Here is a 7,500-nt window from a genome sequence, read left to right as displayed (position 1 = left end):
TCTTGAAATATTTTTAGCCTGTCACTAAGAGCCGTACAAAAAAAAAATAAATAAAAATATATATATATATATATATATATATATATATATATATATATATATATATATATATATATATATATATATATATATATATATATATATATATATATATATATATACGAATGACTTCAACTAGAGTCTTTTAAGTGTAGCGGAGGTGCGGCGCAGAAATGTTTGAGAGTACAGGCCTTAGTGCTCATCGTCTCACACTTGGTGACTGATTCCTGCTCAGCTTCACCACGTCCCTGGCATCACGACCCTTGCAACACGCCTCCTCCTTCACCTTTCCCTCTTCCTGCCCCCTCCTCCCTCTCACTCCTGTCACCCCCCTTCAAGATACATCCGAGATACAGCAATACATGTAACAGTGATTTATGCAGACGTCTGAAGCACTGAAACACTGAAACACTGAAGAAGCAAGTTGAAAGATCGGGTGAAATAATGAAAAGGAAAGAGTTAACGAATGATTGAGGTGGTTAGCCTGCTCTGCGCGACTCGGTGTGAGCAGACGTCGTCACTGAACAGCTGAGCGGGGAGGGAGGGAGGCAGGGAGGGAGGGAGCAAGATGGAGTTTTAAAATATAGGTAGCAAGTTATTGTTATTTTGTTTATTTATAGAAATGAAAATGAGTGCACGTGACGATGAAAGACCAAGAAATAGAAGGAGAACAACGCAGAGGAGGAGGAGACAAGAGGAAGATGACAATAATTCAGTGGGAAAACTTCTACTGGAGCTGTTCCTACCGGCCGCCACTACTTGACTGGCTGAAAGTGCACGGTTACTCCACCTCACCTCAGTCAGCCTGCCAGCACCTCACTCGTGTCCTCGCCTTCACGCCGCCACTAAAGTCACTTCCCACACGCAGCACAGACTTTCCCTGCTACACCCTCGCTCTTCCTGACACTCTCTGCACCCTCCACTTCCCTTCCTCTACCCTCCCTCCACCAGCACTCCCTCCCTCCACCAGTTTTCTAGTTCCGTGTTATATTTCAGTGAATAAAGGAGTGACATCAGTTGTAAATATTTCACCCACACTTACCAAACAGATAAAAGATTTAGACCTCCACTGAAATGTTCATGATTACACAGAGGTTACCCAACTTTGCGTGACAGGCAGGCGTGACGTGTCCAAGGGAGGGGAGGAGTGAAGGGAGGGTCAGCGGAGGAATACAGGGAGGGAGAGGAACGAAGGAGAAGCAGTTAGAGGAGATCCACTCACAGGATTCTGCGTTGTTGATTTGTGTGTGGAAGTATCGTGGGTTTGCCTGCCTCCATTGTTGCTCGTCTGCTGAAATAAGTAAGTGACAGAGAGAGAGAGAGAGAGAGAGAGAGAGAGAGAGAGAGGAGAGAGAGAGAGAGAGCACGGCTACAACACTCAACCAGTGACACCAACAAGGAAAACCCATCACCACCACCATTACTATTACCACCAACACCATTCCTTCTTCACAGATATCCGCACCACCACCACCACTATCACCATCACCATGCTTATCACCACTATCACCACCACCACTGTTCCTGCCTCCCAGTCCATTATCTCCGCCACCACCACCATCACCGCCATCACCACCCGATTAAGGAACACAAGGCGATGCACCAAATATTAATGAAAGCGCGCCATTATAACCTGCCATTAATTGCTGCCTCCTCTAATGACCCATCAGCGCCATTACCTCCTCCTCCTCCTCCTCCTCCTCCTCTTCCTCCTTGTTTTTTTCTCTTCTTTCTCTCCACCTCTCTTATTCTTCTCTTTATCTATCTTCCACCTCCACCACCACCATTTCCACCATTACCAACACCTCCTCCTCCTCCTCCTCCCCGATACATCAATTAACCACCTAATCACTACCACCCCGCCATTGGTTCCTCCCTAACGGGATAATTGGCGGCCGCTGATTGGCTGAGGGAGTTAGGCAGTTAGCGGGGGAGCATTATCTTAACCTCTGGGTAAAGGAAGGAGGAGGAGGAGGAGGAAGAGAAAAGGTGTTTATGACGAATGTTGAGGTGTAAGAATGATGATGAGGAGGAAGAGGAAAAGGAGAAGGAAGAAGAAGAAGAGGAGGAGGGGGAGATAAAGACAAGGTGTTTATGAGGATCTGGAATGAAAAGAACCAAAATGAATGGTGAGGAGGAGGAGGAGGAGGGGAAGTAGGAAGAGAAGAAGAAAGAAGGTGTATCAGTGTATTGGAGGAGGAGGAGGAGGAGGAGGAGGAGGAAGAGTAAGAATGAACGATAAGAGGAGAGGAGGAAGAGAAGGAAGAGGAGTAGGGATGAACAGAGTAGGAAGAGGAAGAGGAATAAGGATGAACATGGAGAAGAAATGAAAATGAAAGAAAAAAGAGGAGGAGGAAGAGGAGAAGGAGGAGGGAGGAAGGAGGAATGATATTAATAAAGGGAGAAGAGAAAGAGAAGTAAAGATGAATAATAAGAGAGGAGAAGGAGGAAGAGGAGGAGAAGGAAGGAGTAAGGAGATTAGTAAAAGAGAAGGAGGAAAAGGATCACGGATGAAGGAAAGAGGAAGAAGGAAATAGGGAGAAGGAAGGGAAAAGGATGAACACGGAGGAGAAGGGAGGAGGAAATAGGGGAGAGGCGGCGATTCTATGGGCGATATAATACTATAGCGATATGTTAGGACACGGACCCCCACTGAGGGACAGAACTAAACACCCCCCTACCTCTCTCTCTCTCTCTCTCTCTCTCTCTCTCTCTCTCTCTCTCTCTCTCTCTCTCTCTCTCTCTCTCTCTCTCTCTCTCTTTCCGCTACTGCGCTGTTCAGTCTCAGTTCCTAGTGTTCTTTGTTATATGTAATTTTTGCTGCTTAGAAGAATGTAATGGTTTAATTTCTGCCAGATTTGTTATATCGTATGAGGTGACAGATGGATTTACTGTAATGATAATGCCTGGGTTCTGTCTCCTATTTTCCTGTATTTCCATCACTTCCACTTTCTATCTTCTACTGTCTTTCAGTATCTTTATTTTATTTTCACTTTCTATTTGCTATGTCCTTTTAGTATTTCCATCACTTTCTATTCTTGTCTCCTATCTTTTGTATTTCCATCTATTTCTGTCTATTTTTCCCCACTGCCTTCATCACCTCCACTTTCCATCCATCAATATTTTCATCGCCTCTTCTCCTCCAACGATGTACTTTAATGTATTACTATATATTTAAGTATAGGTTAAGATTACTATATATTTAAGTATAGGTTAAGATACGCTATCTTGATTTACCCCGCTTTAAACTTGTATAATCATAACTTAAGTGCATCAAACTTTCTCAGTAAATTGTTAAACTACTAAACTGGCAATGACACAGAAGTCCGGAGGTGTGTTCCTGATGACTTGTTCAGTAATGTGGTGGTTTCCCGTGCTCGGCTTGCAGGTTGGAATCTTTGCCACGGTGCCTGTCTCTCTGTGCTCAGGTTTATTGGAGCTCTCTATTGAGTTGCTCGGTGTTTCAGTGTATTGAATCTTATGGTGGTGCAATACAAGGGTGATGGGTGTGACAAGAAGTACATTTTAGATGATAGATATAATAGTAACTTGCTTCTTAGGGTGCTACGGAAATATGTAATAAACAAGATAACTTGACGAGATGGCGGAGAGAAAGAACGAAGAGGATGATAGACGTACTGAATACTGAATGAAGCAATGAGGGTGATGGCTGTAACGAGAAGTACATTTCAGATAAAAGATATAATAATACCTTGAGTGTTAGGTTACTACAAGAAATATGTAATTAATAGGATAACTTGACGAGATGGTGGAGGGAAAGGATGAAAAGGATTACAGAGGCAGTAAATACTGAATGAAGCAATGAGGGCGATGGGTGTAACGAGAAGTTACATATCAGATAACAGATATAATAATACCTTCAATGTGAGGCTACGTAAAGGATGTGTGCTATTAATGTGATAACTACACGGGGACTAAAGAGAAGTATTATGAATGCACTGAAGGAACACCAGATGAAGGTTGTAACAAGCATATTTCTGTCAATTGATCAAATAATAGCTTAAGTGTGAAGAGTTTGTGGAAGATAAGTAGTATTGTCTTGCTAACCTGACCAGCTGTTGACGTTATGAAGCAGGAATTCTCTTTGATCACGAGAAAAACTGTTCATTTTTCAATCTGTTGTTGCTATTAATACTGCTTCGTTCTTCCTGCAGTAATAGTTACTTTAGGTGTAGTGGTGATGACTCATACTGATCATAATGGTAACTGCTGAAGCAACTGTAGTAATAGTAGTAGTAGTAGTAGTAGTAGTAGTAGTAGTAGTAGTAGTAGTTGTTGTTGTTGTTTGTTGTTGTTGTTCTTGTTGTTGTTGTTGTTGTTGTAATAATAGTAGTAGTAGTAGTAGTTGTAGTAGTAGTAGTAGTAGTAATAGTAGTAGTAGTAGTAGTAGTAAATGCATCAAGTATACAGATCTATTGAGCAGAAAAGTTGTATTACAAAGGATTACACAAGCACGGGAATATATACAGGGTGTCCCTCGAGTTACATACTTCGGGATCTGATAGTTCAAGTAATTCCAAGTCGAAAATATTTTATACACAAATGGTGTGTTTTGCTTTATTTTGCAAGAAATTGACGTGTAAGTTGTGCGTGGCGGGAACCGGGGCCTCCGCCTTCTTCCTTCCCCCCCTGGCTCGCTACGTAACGAGTGGTGCCGCGTAGCATCAAGTGATCATTTTTGTGTACAATCTGTGCAGTCAAAGCCTTACAGGAAACACCAAATGATAAATTAATTTTTTGTATGAGTCAGTGAAGAAAATGTACATGTAATACAGCAATGTAGTGGTTAAGTGCTACATTTTAAACATACGTGGCAACTCAACAGGTTCATGACGGCTGCCCAGCGTTCCTGCCACTCCTGTAAAGATTATTTAAATTATCTGATGTTCTTTTAAAGTGGTATTGTGTTGAGCTGCTCCAGTACGTTCAGCTGCTGCAGAAGTACTGAAGAAACGTCCTTCCTCACCAAGAAGCAGACACATCCTGTAGAACACTGCCATCTGAGTGTCCTCTGTCTGGATGCCTGCGTCTTTATCCTCCTGCACCAGCCCGGGCATTCCCACCACAGAATGAATATCATGTCCGAATACTCACTGTTACTGAATGTGAAAGGCACCTTCACCGTAGCGAAGAGTTGCACTTTGGCAGCCACCTGATGGGGCGCCCTGTCACTTACATGTCAAAGTGTAAACAGTTGGCGGGATGGAAGGTTGCTGTGTGTTGCCATGTATGATTAAAAGAAATAGACTTAACCACTATATTGCTGTGTTACCTATACATTTTCTTCACTGACACATACAAAATTTTAGCGTTGTCATTTTCTGTCTCCTGTATGGCTTTGACTGCAGAGATTGTACACAAAAAAACAAATAAATAAATAAATAAAAAACTGCAGCGCGGCACCACGAGGACTTAGCGCGCCAAGGCGGGAAGGAAGGAGGTGGAGGCCTACCCCCCCCCACCCCCTGAAACACAACAACATGTTAATTTCTCGCAAAAATAAGCAAAACACAGCATATGTCTATAAAGTATTTTCGACTTAGAATTACTTAAACTATCAAATCCCGGAGTATATCCCTTAACTCGCGGGACAATATGTATATATAAAGAGAGAGAGAGGGGGGGGGAGAACAGGGGGGGAAAGGGTAGAATCGGAAAATGATGGAAAGGAAGCATGATGAATGAAAAGAGAAAGAAAAGGAAAATAATTACAAGGGGGAAGATAATGAAAATCGGAATAGAAACGAAGAAAGTAAACTTGATGGACGAAAGAAAAAGAAAATAGGTAAATGAGGGGAGATGACAAAGGAAAAGATTAGAAAGGGGACAGAAAAGAGAGAGAGAGAGAGAGAGAGAGAGAGAGAGAGAGAGAGAGAGAGAGAGAGAGAGAGAGAGAGGAGAGAGAGAGAGAGAGAGAGAGAGAAATAGGGCAACGTAGAAAAGGAAGGGAAAATGCTTGAAAGAGAGGAGAAAGGAGGGAAAAATTAAATAAGACGGGAAAAAGGAGAGAGAGAGAGAGAGAGAGAGAGAGAGAGAGGGAGAGGAGAGAGAGAGAGAGAGAGAGAGAGAGAACCAGGAAGCAAGAATTGGAATATAGTGTGATCTACAGACGCTAACATATTGAAGGATGAGGGGTTGGGGAGAAGAGAGGAGTGAGAGCGGGGGAGAGGGAGAGAGAGAGGGTCGCCACACCAACACGCTTAATTTAGACGCGCTTAACTTTCGCGAACACCTTCACGCGAGAAAGAGCAAGAGAGCAGAAAAGAGGGAAGATTGATTGAGGGGAGGGGAAGGAAACGAAGGGTGGAGGAGGAGGGGGGAAAGGAGGAAGGAGGAGGAGGAGGGAGGAAAAGTCAGGGATATGATCGCGAAAATATATTCCGAGAGTGTAAATCAGTGAATCTTCTTCCCCCTCTAACCTAGGAGAGAGAGAGAGAGAGAGAGAGAGAGAGATTGATAGTATCTCCTCTCTCTCTCTCTCTCTCTCTCTCTCCCTCTCTCCCTCACTCTCTTACTCTCTCTTCCTCTCTCCCTCCATCCATCCCTCCTACCCGAAACGATGCAATTCAAGTTTTCTCCTTCCCCTCTCTCCTTCCCTTCTTTTCTCCTCCCTCCTCCTCCTTCCCTTCCTCAGTGTCTTCCTCCTCTCTCTCTCTCCTCTCTCTCTCTCCTCTCTCTCTCCTCTCTCTCTCTCTCTCTCTCTCTCTCTCTCTCTCTCTCAACCATGAAACCAACAAAAAGCAACACTACTACTACTACTACTACTACTACTACTACTACTACTACTACTACTACTACAACTACCACCACCACCACCACCGCCATCACCATTTTCTTACACGTCACACCTTTATCGACTTCCATTAAATTACCACTACTATTACCACCACCACCACCACCACCATATATATATAGTACCAACCCATCACTGTCTGCTACTGTATTTAACTACCACTATTACTACAAATATTACCACAATTTGCACATAGAACGCCATCACCACCATCACCACTATCACTGCCACAGTTCATTAACACACACACACACACACACACACACACACACTCAGCATAGTACAACCACCACCATTGCCACCACAATTACGCAAACTACCACCACCACCATCATCATTCATTACACCAGTCACTACCACAATTCATCACCACCACCACCACCACCCCCACCACTATCACCACAATCGGGGGTCGGCGGGTTGGTGGCTTCCCGTCCTCGCTAATAAAAAGATCAATCCGGAAGTTAATCTATCAACCATCTTGTTTGGAAAGGCGGGAGGGGAGAGAGGGGCGGGAGGAAGAGAGAGAGAGAGAGAGAGAGAGAGAGAGAGAGAGAGAGAGAGAGAGAGAGAGAGAGTCTTTTGTTGTATGCATTTTCCATCAGTAAATGAACTTTATACTCTCTCCTCTCTCTCCTCTCTCTCTC

General features: G+C 43.6%; 2 protein-coding genes across 9 annotated transcripts in view; one reads left to right on the top strand and one right to left on the bottom strand.

Annotated features, from left to right (window-relative positions):
- Positions 1–5,227, bottom strand: part of LOC135098780 (uncharacterized) — a 101,575-nt gene extending 96,348 nt beyond the window's left edge. For 6 of the 7 annotated variants that reach the window (XR_010267351.1, XR_010267356.1, XR_010267353.1 and 3 more), the window contains exon 1: positions 835–985. The gene's annotated coding sequence lies outside the window, so the exon portion shown is untranslated. Of the gene's footprint in view, positions 1–834; positions 986–5,154 lie in introns of those variants that run through there. The other variant, XR_010267358.1, reaches the window with a different exon arrangement.
- The window catches only part of LOC135098781 (bestrophin-2-like), an 83,164-nt gene continuing 76,851 nt past the window's right edge, over positions 1,188–7,500 (top strand). The window contains exon 1 of one of the 2 annotated variants that reach the window (XM_064001179.1): positions 1,188–1,339. The gene's annotated coding sequence lies outside the window, so the exon portion shown is untranslated. The remainder of the gene's footprint in view (positions 1,340–7,500) is intronic. The other variant, XR_010267367.1, reaches the window with a different exon arrangement.

The sequence above is a fragment of the Scylla paramamosain genome, unplaced genomic scaffold (genome assembly GCF_035594125.1).
Source record: "Scylla paramamosain isolate STU-SP2022 unplaced genomic scaffold, ASM3559412v1 Contig80, whole genome shotgun sequence".
NCBI classification, from domain to species: domain Eukaryota; kingdom Metazoa; phylum Arthropoda; class Malacostraca; order Decapoda; family Portunidae; genus Scylla; species Scylla paramamosain.
The sequence above is the reverse complement of the archived record's forward strand: the minus strand, read 5'-3'. Positions and strand labels throughout refer to the sequence as shown.